The following is a 12,826-nucleotide window of genomic DNA, read 5'->3' as shown; positions in this document are numbered from 1 at the left end:
CGCCCGAGCCACACATCTCTCCTGGGAGAGACACAGTGGCTTAGGCGCGCACAGGCTCCAAGCTCTCAAATGGTCCGTCTCCCGCTTCCCCCTCAGCTGTAGTGCAGGCAGACTCCTCGGAGGCCCCATGGAGCATCCTGCCCTGGCTCGCCCCGCCCCGGGCATAGGGCACACGTGCCATCCCAGGCACCCAATCGGCTTGCTCCACCGCTGCCTATAATACGTTATCAATGCTTCTAAATATACCTCAATGGCTGCAGGGCATGGAATGGCAGGTTAGTGCTTTGCACAGTGCCCTAGTGTTCATGTGATCAAGAGGGGCATTTTAACCCTATTATCTCTGCTATGGTGCTGATTGCAAAGTGCCCCAAATAAAGCCAATTGGGAATTACCACCTGGTGCAAACATCACCTTCAGAGGAACATTTTTTATTAGAAGAACAGCAGGAGAAGAAAGGTATACTGGTCTTCAAAAATATGTCAGGGAGCAATGCATCATATGTAAAAGCACAATATAAGACACAAAGACAAATATTATTAAACAATAAATGAAAAATTAACAAGAATTGGCATAATGCATGGGTAAGGCAATAGGATGCCCTCCTGATGTTGTTTGTTGTATTGGCTGAGGCTGATGGGAGTTGGAGTCCAACAGAATCTGGAGGGCAGCACATTGGTGACTCCTGCCCTGATACATCTTAAAATGCCACAAAAACTCCAGTTGTAGGAGATACAATATAACATTCAAATAAGAGCCATGGGAACCAAATAAGGTTAAAACCCTCCTTTAAATCCTGAACTGGTTAGAGCCAGTCATAGAGAAGGAGCCATCATGGAGGATCCATATCTGCTGTGATCCCAATATTTATCATAACCCTCTGATATATTATTTGCATTTAAAACAACAACACTAATCTCCATATCAAATGCGAGTTTGCGTTTAACACAATATCTACTTTGATTTTTACCCTAAAATCCAGACTGTACCTGGCAAATTAGGACAGTTTGAGAGAATGCTGCATGGGAGACAGTCCCCTCAACTTGCCAAATTATTATTTAAAAAACAGCTGTAAGAGAAACCAGAACTTTCTCATCACAATAAAACAAACAGTGCAATCTTAAGCGTGTCTACTAATAACTAAGCCCTATTAAATTCAATAGGGCTTACTTCTAAGAAAGTGGGGTTAGGATTGCAACCTAAGCCTGTAAAATGGTGTTCTCAGTCATCTTCTTGTTTGGCGGGAAAGGAAGCATAAAATAGTTTTGGGTGTCTCCCCCCCCCCCATTTCTTCTTAATCACACCCTTTTCCACTCCATGGAGCACCCCATCCAAGCACTCTCATCCATATAAATCGAAGAGGGAGGAAAACAAACAACCACAAAAAGGTGCATACACAACAAAACAAATCTTGTTCTTACCCACTAAATTATATTTGAAAAACTGACTGCAGTCCTCCTCCATTTCTTTCATACACCATTACGCTGTCAAGAATCATAAATGCCCACTTCTAAGTGCACCGTACATTTGTGACAGCAAGATGCCTAGAAGGGATTTCAATTATTTCAACCAAAAGAAGGACGACTGAACAAAATGTACAAATCTTGTGAGTGCCACATTGGGAAACTATTTGAGCATGGGTAAAACTGCAGATCCCAAACACACATCCCTCTCTTTGGAATTGTCTACTGAATGTGTGAATAAGAAAATAAGCAGAGCCCTCTTGGATCAAGCTAAAGGCCCATCTAGTCCAGCATCGTATTCTCTCGATGGCCTATTTGAAACCCACAAGGAGGAGATGACTGGACTGGATGGTTGCTGGACTAGATTGGGTGGAGCTGCCTGCTTGGCTAGGAAATAGATTAGGTGACCACGGGCCATTTATTTCCTTACTCTCAGCTAAAGCTACTGTACTACAGTTACAGGATTCTTGTGAGGGTTAAAGGGGATAAATCATGTACACCTTGAAGGCAGGATGCACAATAAATGCATGAATCTCTCTCTATATATATTAGAATTTATTATATGCTTATATTTTGTTTTTATTTCATGAGGAATTTCAAAGCAATATACACATAATTATTTCATCCAGGACCTAGCCTTGATTTGGACCTGCTTAGTTTCAGCAAATTGCCAGTCAACCAAATGTTTGTTGCCATCGACAAACCATTAATGAAAAGTTAAAATATGAAGTAATACAAAATAACAGCCTCAGCAGAACCAATTCTTAATACCTCAGGGTGACAAGTTAGAAACAATCATACACACTCTGAGACAAACTGCAACATTCAGATACATTGTACCTATTTAGTATTATTTGACCTATTCTGTGCTACGTCAGATGCCTTTAGAGCAGACAGGGAGAACCTCTGGCTCTCCAGATGTTGTTGGACTTCCATCAGCCCCAACCAGCATGGCTAATGGTCAAGGATAAAAAGAGCTGGAGTTCAAAAGGAACAGGAGATTCCATTGGTTAACTATCACTGCAGTAGACCGGGTACAAGGAATTTACCCATGTGTTCTTGGAACACATTATACTGTTCTTTGGCTGGCAATTTGAAAGACACAGCAGGCAGTTTTTCAATTTCTCTAAAAAGCAGTGAGAGAGAGAGAGAAGGCTAACTAAAGTTCAATGTTCTTATGTATATCTTCACTAATATACAAATGCAAATAGCAAATCTTGGACTCTTGCTGGATTTGTGATTATCTGCAGACTTCGGGCACCCAGGACCATGGATGGATTATGCTGATCTGTACATGTAGCACTTTCATCCAGGACAGATATTATCAAGATTTTGCATTTTACTTAACTGTAGTGGAAAAGTCTGCCTAAAGTCTTGTTAAGTGCTTGTTATCTTTTAAAAAAGAGAGTTTGACCCTAGTAAGGAAAGCTAGACAAGGGAATTTATATATGTGGTCTTTTGGTTTTATTCTTACTTGTATAAAAAGGGGAAATGAAGGGAATTGACAGGTGAGCGAAGTACAGTTTCCTGAAACTATGGGCACATCTCTACCAGACATCCAAAGCATTATTCTACCACTTTAACAGTCATGGCTTCTCTTGCCCCCCCCCCAAAAAAAAAGAATACTAGGAGACCCTCTTCACCTCACAGAGCTGCAATTCCCAGAGTTCACTGGGAAGAGGAACCTGATTTTTAAACCACTCAGGAAATTGTTGTTCTGTCAGGGCAATAAGGGCTTCCTAACCATTCTTAACACTCTGAACAATCAACAGTCCTCAAAATTCTTTTGGGGTCAGCTATGACTATTAAAAATGGCATGATGGTGCTTTAAATGTATAGTGCAGATGGGGCCTAAGATAATAACAATCCTGGATAATGAGGAATTGTTTTTGCCTCATGCCCAACGGAAGACCATGCTGTCACCAGGAAGATTTCTGTGGGGGAAGTCTTCCCTAACTGGGGAGCCACCTTGAACAGGCTCATTCTCAATGGTGCCGCTGATGCCTATACTTTCAGTCTGATCCACCAGAACTCTTACTATGTTCTTACAAAAAAGGGGGCTGATGATCTGCACTTGCTCAGTTTCCACATCTTATTTTTATTAGCAACTTATTTCTTCATAGCATTAACAGATGCCAATCACGCTAGACCCTGAGGTTTGGAGAAAACATCTACCTTTCATATGATAAGATGAGGTAGGCAGAACAGAAAAGGGAAGGTTCATCTCATTGAGACTCACAGGGAAAATTAAGCACCATATATAATAAATGTAAACCTTGCACTCTTCAACACTTTGATTATAGTCTACGCACACAATGTATTTTTAAAAACCCACTCTGCTGCTTTTTAAAATATTAAAGGGGAAATTATGCAAATGTTAACACATTAGATTGATTAGGTTGGGATGAAACCTTTTCTACTTTATTTTATATTTTAAGAGAAGAGTCACAATTACAATGATTGAGAAAGTGGGATGTTAATGAAGCATGCTATTGCTAATCAATGCTTCCCCCTTGGGTGCTGGTGGGGGCTCAGCCCAGTCACCCTCAAGGCTAACCATTCACCCCACTACACATCTCTTGATACAGTGTATTTAGAAATCTCTAAATACTCTTATGATGATAATAATTTCTGCTTGAGTCAACTGTAGTTGACAAATGGAAACTAGGGCTGAAGAAAGGCCTCCCAGAATTCTTCATGGGCAGTGAAGTTGAGGTTGAGGGGATCATTCTGGATATTCTTGGGAGGTAACAGTCTGAGCTCTCGTTCTTTGGTCCCAGCTCTTGCCCACTTAGCAGTTCAAAAGCACATCAAAGTGCAAGTAGATGAATAGGTACCGCTCCAGTGGGAAGGTAAACAGTGTTTCCATGTGCTGCTCTGGTTCGTCAGAAGTGGCTTAGTCATGCTGGCCGCATAACCTGGAAGCTGTCTGCAGACAAATGCCAGCTCCCTCGGCCTATAGAGCGAGATGAGCACGCAACTCCAGAGTTGTCCGCGACTGGACCTAATGGTCAGAGGTACCTTTACCTTTACCTAACATTCTCCAACAGCGATATTATTTGAGCTCAACCCAGCTACTATGGCTGATCAGATTTGCCTGGACCTTGGTGCAGCTATTAAATTAACTAGAAATTCTAGAGAGGTAGCCATGTTCTTAACTAGAATAAATCTGATTAAATTAAGTAGAATAATTCTAATTATGATAAGAATATGGAAGAATTCAGTATCATTTTTGCTTTTCTTAAAAAATGCCTTATTCCTGAAATACACTGCTTCATCTCTTTAAGGTTCTCTTCTCCTGTGCTTAATGGCAGGGGAGAACTATTATATCTATATAATTGGACTTTCCAGGCATGCAGGTATATACAATACATTAAGCTGCCAAGGTGGCAGAGTAGAATTACTTGCAAAATGCATAAAGGCTTTGAGCTGTGGGGCTGACTATACATATTTGAAACTTGAAGCCGATCTCCCTAGCCCTTTTATAACTGGCATTATTATTTTCTTATTTTTTATTTTTAATCCTATATTTTGGAACTATTCCAGGTCCCATCTCTTTCCTCTACCCTTGGATTTTAAAACTAGGTAGCAATCTTGCTGTGGCAAACAGAGAAGTCACTAGGAAATCTCAGGCATGGTGGCCCAATCTGTTCCTTGGCACTGTCTTTGAACATGCCCTCTCCCCAGGTCCCACCACTCACTGGCCCTGCTCTGCGTCCTACTGGAGTATTTTTTCCCTCCTGGTATGTGTCCTTAAACTCTGAAAACACCTATTGCTTGCCTTATTGGAGTGGGTTTATGGACACTTCTGTGCGGCCAATGAGAGCCCCGTCCATCATTCCAACCACTTTCCCCTTAGGTTCTGCCCACAATAGGAATGTGGCCCCTGAAAGGTTCCCCATAAATAAATGTGGCCTTCTGTCTGAAAAAAATATCTCCCCACCACTGGTGAAGTGGCTGCCTTATAAGAGTGGGCCTCAAGTCAGGGACTCTGGATGCTGAACTGCAATTCTTACAGCCCAAGGAATAGACTCCGCTTAGCCTAGAAAACTGGCCCTGTGTCTGTAATCAGACCTAGGGTTACTTTACAAGGGGCATCTTCTGTTGGAATGGCTGTGGAGCTGAATTCCAGTCTAAAGATAAAAGCTTCTAAGAAGGGATAGTAGGAACTAAAGTTTCCTATCAAAAGTTTGCAGCTGACCAGGAGACTATGGTGAGCTATATTGATTTCCCCACACCCCATTACAGTTATTTGTGAATATCTATACAGGGCTTTTTTAAGCCGGATCTCACAGAAACTAAGTTCTGGCATCTCTCTTGTGCAGTGTTTTTTTTTCTGGGGGCATGCAGGGGTACACATACCTCTAAACATTTTGTGAATCTTTGCACTTGTCCATTTATTGCATTTATTTTTCCTGATTTGCACTATAAAATGGTGATTTTCTTGAGTCAAAACGAGAGCACCCCTAAACATTTTTTTAGAAAAAAGCACTGCTCTTGTGGGCACCATTGCCATTATAAGAGAACAAGGGAGGTCAGGCATTCACGGTTAAGTCCAGGCACCTCTCCCCCCCCCTAGAAATATAGCACTGTCTATCAATCTTGTTAGCATATGCACATTTGATGCAAAACATTATCTTCTTGACAATGAGCAAGAGGTCATCCCACACAGATCACAGAGCCTCCATCAATCACAAAATGGAATAAAGGTCTAGAACATTAGCCCACATGCTTGCTAGGCAACTTATTTATAATAATTCATATTTCTCATTTCGTTTTTCTCACAGCCATCTTGACAAAGCCAGCCCTCTAGTCCACCAAAGCTTCTGCCACAATGAATGGGCTTGCATCTGCAAAACTGTATCTCTATCCTGCCATACATCTGTTCATATTTCAGGCATGGTGACTTGTGGCCCAGTGTGCAAGTGGACTCCCAACACTGAGCATTTTGTGTCTATGGACTGCAATAAAGCTGTGTGTGTGTGTGACTCCCAACATAAAGCACTGCCTTTGAGTCGATGTTGGGTGACCTGAAAGCTGTGCCTGCGGTGTTTGGTCTTTGACACAGTTAAAGCACACACCTCACCAGTTGACATTGCATTGAGCCATTAAATGTACAGAATGAATAAGTCAGCATTTCAGGTGGCCCAACCAAGGAAGTGTGGCCAGTGAAAGACTTTAGCCTGCTTCTGAATTGCAGTGTTGTGCCAAGAAGAAGAAAACAGGGATCCCTCACAGTGATACTTCATCACAGATCTGACCTCACTGTCGTCCACCCCTACCACCCCCATTTATTTACAGGGCCCACTCCCTACATTTGCAACAAATTGGGAGGAGGGCTCATAGCTCAGTGGTAGAGTACCTGCTCTGCATGTAGTAAGTCCCAGCTTTTCCACTAGATTACTTAACCCTTCCTGCTATAAAATCCATACACACAGATTATTATTTTTTTGCTATTGAAGCCCAGGATCCCTCCCAGAACAATTAAGTATTTCAATAAACCCTTTTGCAGGAGTTGAAAGAAGCTGCATTTCATTCCTTGGAGAATGTGAGGTGACTAAATCAGCATTTACTTAAGTTGCACTCCTTTCCCCCAGCTAAATCCTGTTGATTGTATCCCATACAGTTCTTTATCATGGGACAGCCACCATCAGAGAGTATGTTTTATTGCTGGCTCAACCCTTACACCAAATTCTTTCAGCTTACTTGAGATGCTGAATTTCTTAATTGGAAGTGCGTATGTGTTGTGAGGAGATTGTTCAGAGTTCCTTTACTGCTCCAGTTTGTAAATAGCTCAACATTTGCAGAGTACATTCAATGGGCTCCAAGATGGTGGGACCCAAATCACATGTAAGTCCCATTGTCTATATGTGTCAAAACATATCAAAGGTTTTGGGCTGACTAGGTCACAGACTGATTTCCATAAACCCCTCCAGTTCTGCCACTGAGCTACTGTCATTCTCCATTACCTGGTCCTTTTAAAACTGGAAAGTTATATCACTAATGCAGGGACTCTGGCCTGGGCTGCAGCAGAGAGGATAGCCTCACAGCTAGCCATGCTTGGGGAGATGCTTTCTCTGCAGGAGAGAAAATGATTGAAGGTATTTGTGGGGCTGATCTTACTTCTTCATTCTTCAGAGAATCTGGGGTGACAGAATTCCAGAAGTTTGCAGAGAACTGGTAGTATAGGTAACACTAGAAAGACCGACTAGAAAGATGTTAATCCTGACAAACTGCCTGAGCATTAGCCTGAACCACAGAGAGATTGAATTCCGTCTCCCCTGAGAGGGCAAGCAATGCCGGTGGTAACAAAACAGCTTTTCACAGTGGCCTAAAAAGCAGATGGGCCACAAGCAAGGACATACAGAAGAGCACCAGCGCCCTCTAGTGCACACAAGGCCCGGCTCTTAGGGAAACAAATTGCTAAATATAGACAGGGCTACAGATTCCCTGCTAATACCGCCTGAAGGCATGGAGGGTCTAGGTCTAGCAATACCTTCCAAAAACACAAGGCCCTTTATTAAAAGCAACTATGGTAGGATTCATAAACAAAGCAGGCACAGTAAAAAATAGATTTAAAGGAGCTTTTAACCCTTGGTGTACATGGAAGTAAAACGTGTTGGTTTTTTTGCTATGCTTTCTGGAGATTTGCTTTCAAGGGACAATATTCTTGATGAAATCATGAGGACTCTGTCACTTTCACAGTGCAATCTTATGCATGCCTGCTCAGAAACTAGCCCCATAGATAGAACTCCCAGTGTGCATAGGATTGCAGCTTCTGACAATTTTTAGGCTTCTGTATTTCCTTTGTCATTTACAGCCTGATCCTATGCATGTTTGTTTGTTTGAATGAACTAGATGCTACCCTTTGCATAAGCCACAGGATAGTTTACAACAAAATCAAATCACATAAAACAAATCACGTGTTTACCCAGAAGTTAGTTCCACTGAGCTTGGTGGGACTTACTTTCCAGAACATTATTTAGGATTGTAGCCTTAATAGAGTTTATGTTTAAATTTGGGATATTTTGCCCCACCGATAGACACACTCATCCATTTCATTTTAATTTGGCTATGGCACTCCAGTATTGATCAACTAATTCATAGTATTATTGCAGACTAAAAATCCTATGGGGGTTTGTCTCACTCAGGAACCCATGGGCATCCAAAGGAATTGTTCACTGAGGCTGGAAATGAAAAGTAAAAGAAGATCAAACAGTGGGATTTTTAAAGCTCAGTGGTATAAACACCAGAGAGGTCGTGTGAAGTGTGAATTAACAGCAGTACATAGGCATCTGATTTGACACCAGACTGGCTGTTGTTCTTTTTTCTTAAATGACCAAGAACCAATGACATTTGTTTAGGTGAAAACATGATTTTCTTTGTCAAAAGCTCTTGGGTCAAGCGCCCCACATACAATTCATTTACTTGTTTTGAAAATAGAAGACAATTGGGTTTTTGTTTTTTGTTTCTTAAAAAACACCTGAATTCTTAGCATTTCCAGAAACTAAAATTCATTTCATAGTCGTTTTTATTTAAATGTGTTTCTTTTTAATAAATAAAAAAATCTGCAAATCCGTTGCAATTTCACAAAATCTTGTTGTTGAGTTACAAAGTTCCTCTTTCTGCAAGATCCATATTCAACAATGAGTGTAACTGTTTTACAAGAGGGGGGATCCTCTCCATTTAATTTATCTTATTTGGTCAAACTGCATTTGTTTGTGAGAGTGCAGTTCTATGTATATTTGATCAGAAGTAATTCCCGATGGATTTGATGGGCCTTATTTCTCAGGGAAGTGTGTATAAAAATGCAGCCTAAGTTGCCTGGACTCTAAACACAATTCATTAGCGAGGAAGTAGCCCCTCCTATTAGGCTGATGTTAATCATGCTTTGTCAGACAAATGGGGGAAAATACTTGATATCAGGTGAAGAAAAAATCCCAAGAACCACCATCCTCTGTCACCATTCTATATGCATCCCATCTTCCATATATAATTCCACAATGTAAATCATTGCACTTTGTCAGATTATCTGTCCACAGACCTCACCCCACCCATCAATGAGAGATCAACTATCAACACTGCAAAGGGAATTTCTTTGCCTCGCTCTTGACCGAGCTTATTGTAATAGTTCCTATGCTAATGAACTCACCCGAATGTGCAAACTTTGTGCATTTCTTTTCTGCAAAGTCAGAACTGACGAGAAGCCTATAAATAGCACATCCCTATCACCCTTTTCCTCTGGTTGCATTATCAGAGGATTGGGTTTTAAATATAAATTATATAAAGCAGAACTGCAACAAGGAAACATCCATCATACGGGTTTTCTTGGGGGCATAGAGGTCTTTGTTTGGGTTTTTTTAAAGCCTGCGGACTGAAATTCTTCCTTCTCTAACTTTATTTGTTCTCAAGAAGCAGCAAGGCAAAATGTTTTCAAACTGTGGTCAATTTTACATTTCCTGGGGTGCAGCACCTTTTAAAATGTGCTGAAACAGCCTTCTGAGGTTGGAAACAAAAGAAGAACTCTTCCAGGCATTAAGGTCTACTTTACTGCCTTACCATGAAATGTGCTGATGCAATGCTACAGGACCGTGGCGTGCAAGCAAACAGCTTTTATCATCATCACCATCATATTCTGGAGCTTGAAATAATCCTAAGAGTGACATAACTTGCATCTGAAATCCCAAAAGGTGGCAGTCACCAAGGCAAACTTCGGCTTATTTGTTGCAGAGAACTTGCTTTGTTGACAAATCTTAACTGAATCTGAGAAGAGGCCAAGTGTTTCAGATCTACCTCCTAATGAGCATTGCATGTTTTCCAAACTCTGACGAAACAGCTTCTAAACCAGAGAAGTGGATACATGAAGCGTGGAAAATACGTACACAAAAAGCCAAGGAAGAAATCCCTCTCCTGCTCATGGCTCAGCCTACCTGAGTAGGTCTATTGCAGCCTTATTACTTTGCAGTTTCATTATTAAGCCATTAAAATTATTTGATTCCTTAACAGTGGGTCAATGGCCCGTGAAATTCTTATTGTGTCATCAAAATGAATCAACAGGAATCATGTCTTTCCTAGCTGAACTCTGAGCCATGGGGATGTGAAAGAGAAAGAAGAAAAACACCACTTAGTTCTCCTTTCCCAAATTAAAGGTTGCTGTTTCGCCTGAACTACTGACCTGCATTTTGCTAAAGGGATTCCTTTGTCCTCACAGAGCAAAGAACTCAGTCACATCACCGAGACCTGCCCTTTCTATTTTATTTTGCAAAAGCAACTGTACCAAATATATATAATAAAGGATATCCCCCCATTCCTTACTCTGTGCCAACTTGGCACCTCTCTGCTTGGGTACTGGCCCAATAAATATTTAAAGGCACTGATGATAAATGGGCATCACTCCAGAAAGGTAAAGTTGCTTGCCTGGTGATGTCAGATTGTAAGATGGGCTCTGGGGAGGATTCCACAGGAAGAGGGTTCTTATTCAAAAAGTGACCGTTATGTAGATGGACTGGCAACCTCAAAGCCTGATTTATTTCACCTTCCCTGGGGCTGAGATTACCTATACATCAGCCAAAGAGCATAACGGTTTTCCAGCCAAGCCACACCACCACTCTCTCGCTCCCTCTCCACGGGTACCTTGTGAATGCTGCTGCAAGATGCGAGCGGTTGGCCAAACAAACAACGACAAAAACTCTCTCTGGTAACAACCATGCATCTTCTGAAAGGGAATCTCTGGGATAATGTTTTGAAAGGGGTCTCCTTCCCTACAATTCTTCTACACACACACACACACACACACACACAGTCGACTGCTTTCCGCCGCCGCCGCCCGCCCCCCCCCCACAAAAAACACCGCCGAAGGCTCCAGAAGTAACCCAGAGTTAATCACAGTTCCTATCGACCCACTTTATCTCCCCCCCCCCGCAAAAAAGAACATTTGCCAATGCATGCGATAGAGCGATATTTGTAAAGAATTTGTAGAGACATGAGAGACGTTTGCACAAAACATAACGAGAGAGATAAAACCTCAAAGATTTGAGGATGGGGTGCTGTCTAGATTTGAGGGAGAGGAGAACCCCTGAGACTCCCGTAGCCGTTTCTTGTGCAATGTCCCCCTGCCCGCAGAGCCTCGATTTGTACTGATCTGATTGCCTCAAATTGATGCTCAGCAAGCCAGCTATGGCATTTTGCTCTGGGGTAGCCAGATGCGCTGCTGGGCTGCTCCGGAGGTTCTGCTTGGGGGGAAAACAACAACACCCATATGGTTCTATCTCCACGCACTTTCACAGCCAGCTAGAGATAAGAGGAGCCCAAACAACCCAGAGATCTTGCCCGTCTAGGTGTCTGATCTGCGTGCATAATTTCTCCCCCCCCCCCCACTCCTCGCCGCCAGCTACAAACCAACGATCAGCCCTCCAAGCTTCGCCTTTGGCTTCAGGTCAGTATCCAGCCACCCCCGGGCTTCCAAATCCTTTCCTTGCCCCCCCCCCGCGCCGCCCCTGCAATCTCAGATGCCTCGATGGCAGAGGAAACTCTGCGCCCCCATCAAACCCCCTCTTTCCAGCAGCTTCCACTTTGCAGATCTTCACCCTATCCACCCTCAGCCCTTTCCCGATAACCTCCTCCCTCCCCCCCCCCAAAAAAAAATCTCCATGGATGCAGCAAAGAGCATCGCTCCAATTAAGAATATAAGAAGTCCCCCCCCCCACAAAAAAAATTAATCTAGGACAGGCGGAGGCAGGCGGAGAGTCAGCTCTTACCTGCGAGTCCGGCTGCCTGCTTCTCCCTGGGTCACCTCTGGCAAGAGGAAAGCGAGCCGAGGCAAGTCCCATTCACAACTAGAGGCGCAGGAGGAGCAGCGGCAGCAGCACCCCCAGCCAATTCCACTCCACTGGCAACGGCGGCTGAATGAGGCTTCGAGCTAGTGGAAGGAATTAGAAACAGGAGCGAGTGAGTGAGTGAAAGAGAGAGACAGAGAGGAGGGAGGCAAAGGGGGAGGGAGGGGAGAGAGCAGTGAGGGGGAAGGAGGGAGGGTGGAGGCAGGCAGGATGAAGAAGAGGAAAAGCTAGAGGCTCTGACTTGTCCTCTTTTGGCAGAAAGGGACGGCAAGGCCTCAGATCTTTCCCTTTCCGTGGGGCTTCCCTGAAAAGGCAGTGCAGGCTCTGGGAAAAGGCGTTCTTTGCATTTGGGGAAATGCTCACTCTTTAGGAACATGGGATGCTTTATGTACCCAGTCAGAGCGCTGGTGTATCTGGTTGAGGAATGGTCTATGTACTGACTGACAAGCGGCTCTCTGGGGTTACTGGCAGGGAAACCTACCTACAGACACTGGGGATTAGACATGAGACCTTCTGCTTGCTGAGCAGATG

General features: G+C 43.1%; 1 protein-coding gene across 2 annotated transcripts in view; it reads right to left on the bottom strand.

Annotated features, from left to right (window-relative positions):
* Positions 1-12,415, bottom strand: part of CDH11 (cadherin 11) — a 106,948-nt gene extending 94,533 nt beyond the window's left edge. For both annotated transcript variants that reach the window (XM_081920300.1, XM_081920301.1), the window contains exon 1: positions 12,218-12,415. The gene's annotated coding sequence lies outside the window, so the exon portion shown is untranslated. The remainder of the gene's footprint in view (positions 1-12,217) is intronic.
* Positions 12,416-12,826: the final 411 nt, after the last annotated feature.

The sequence above is a fragment of the Podarcis melisellensis genome (assembly GCF_964234715.1).
Source record: "Podarcis melisellensis genome assembly, chromosome: 8".
Lineage (NCBI taxonomy): Eukaryota > Metazoa > Chordata > Lepidosauria > Squamata > Lacertidae > Podarcis > Podarcis melisellensis.
The sequence above is the reverse complement of the archived record's forward strand: the minus strand, read 5'-3'. Positions and strand labels throughout refer to the sequence as shown.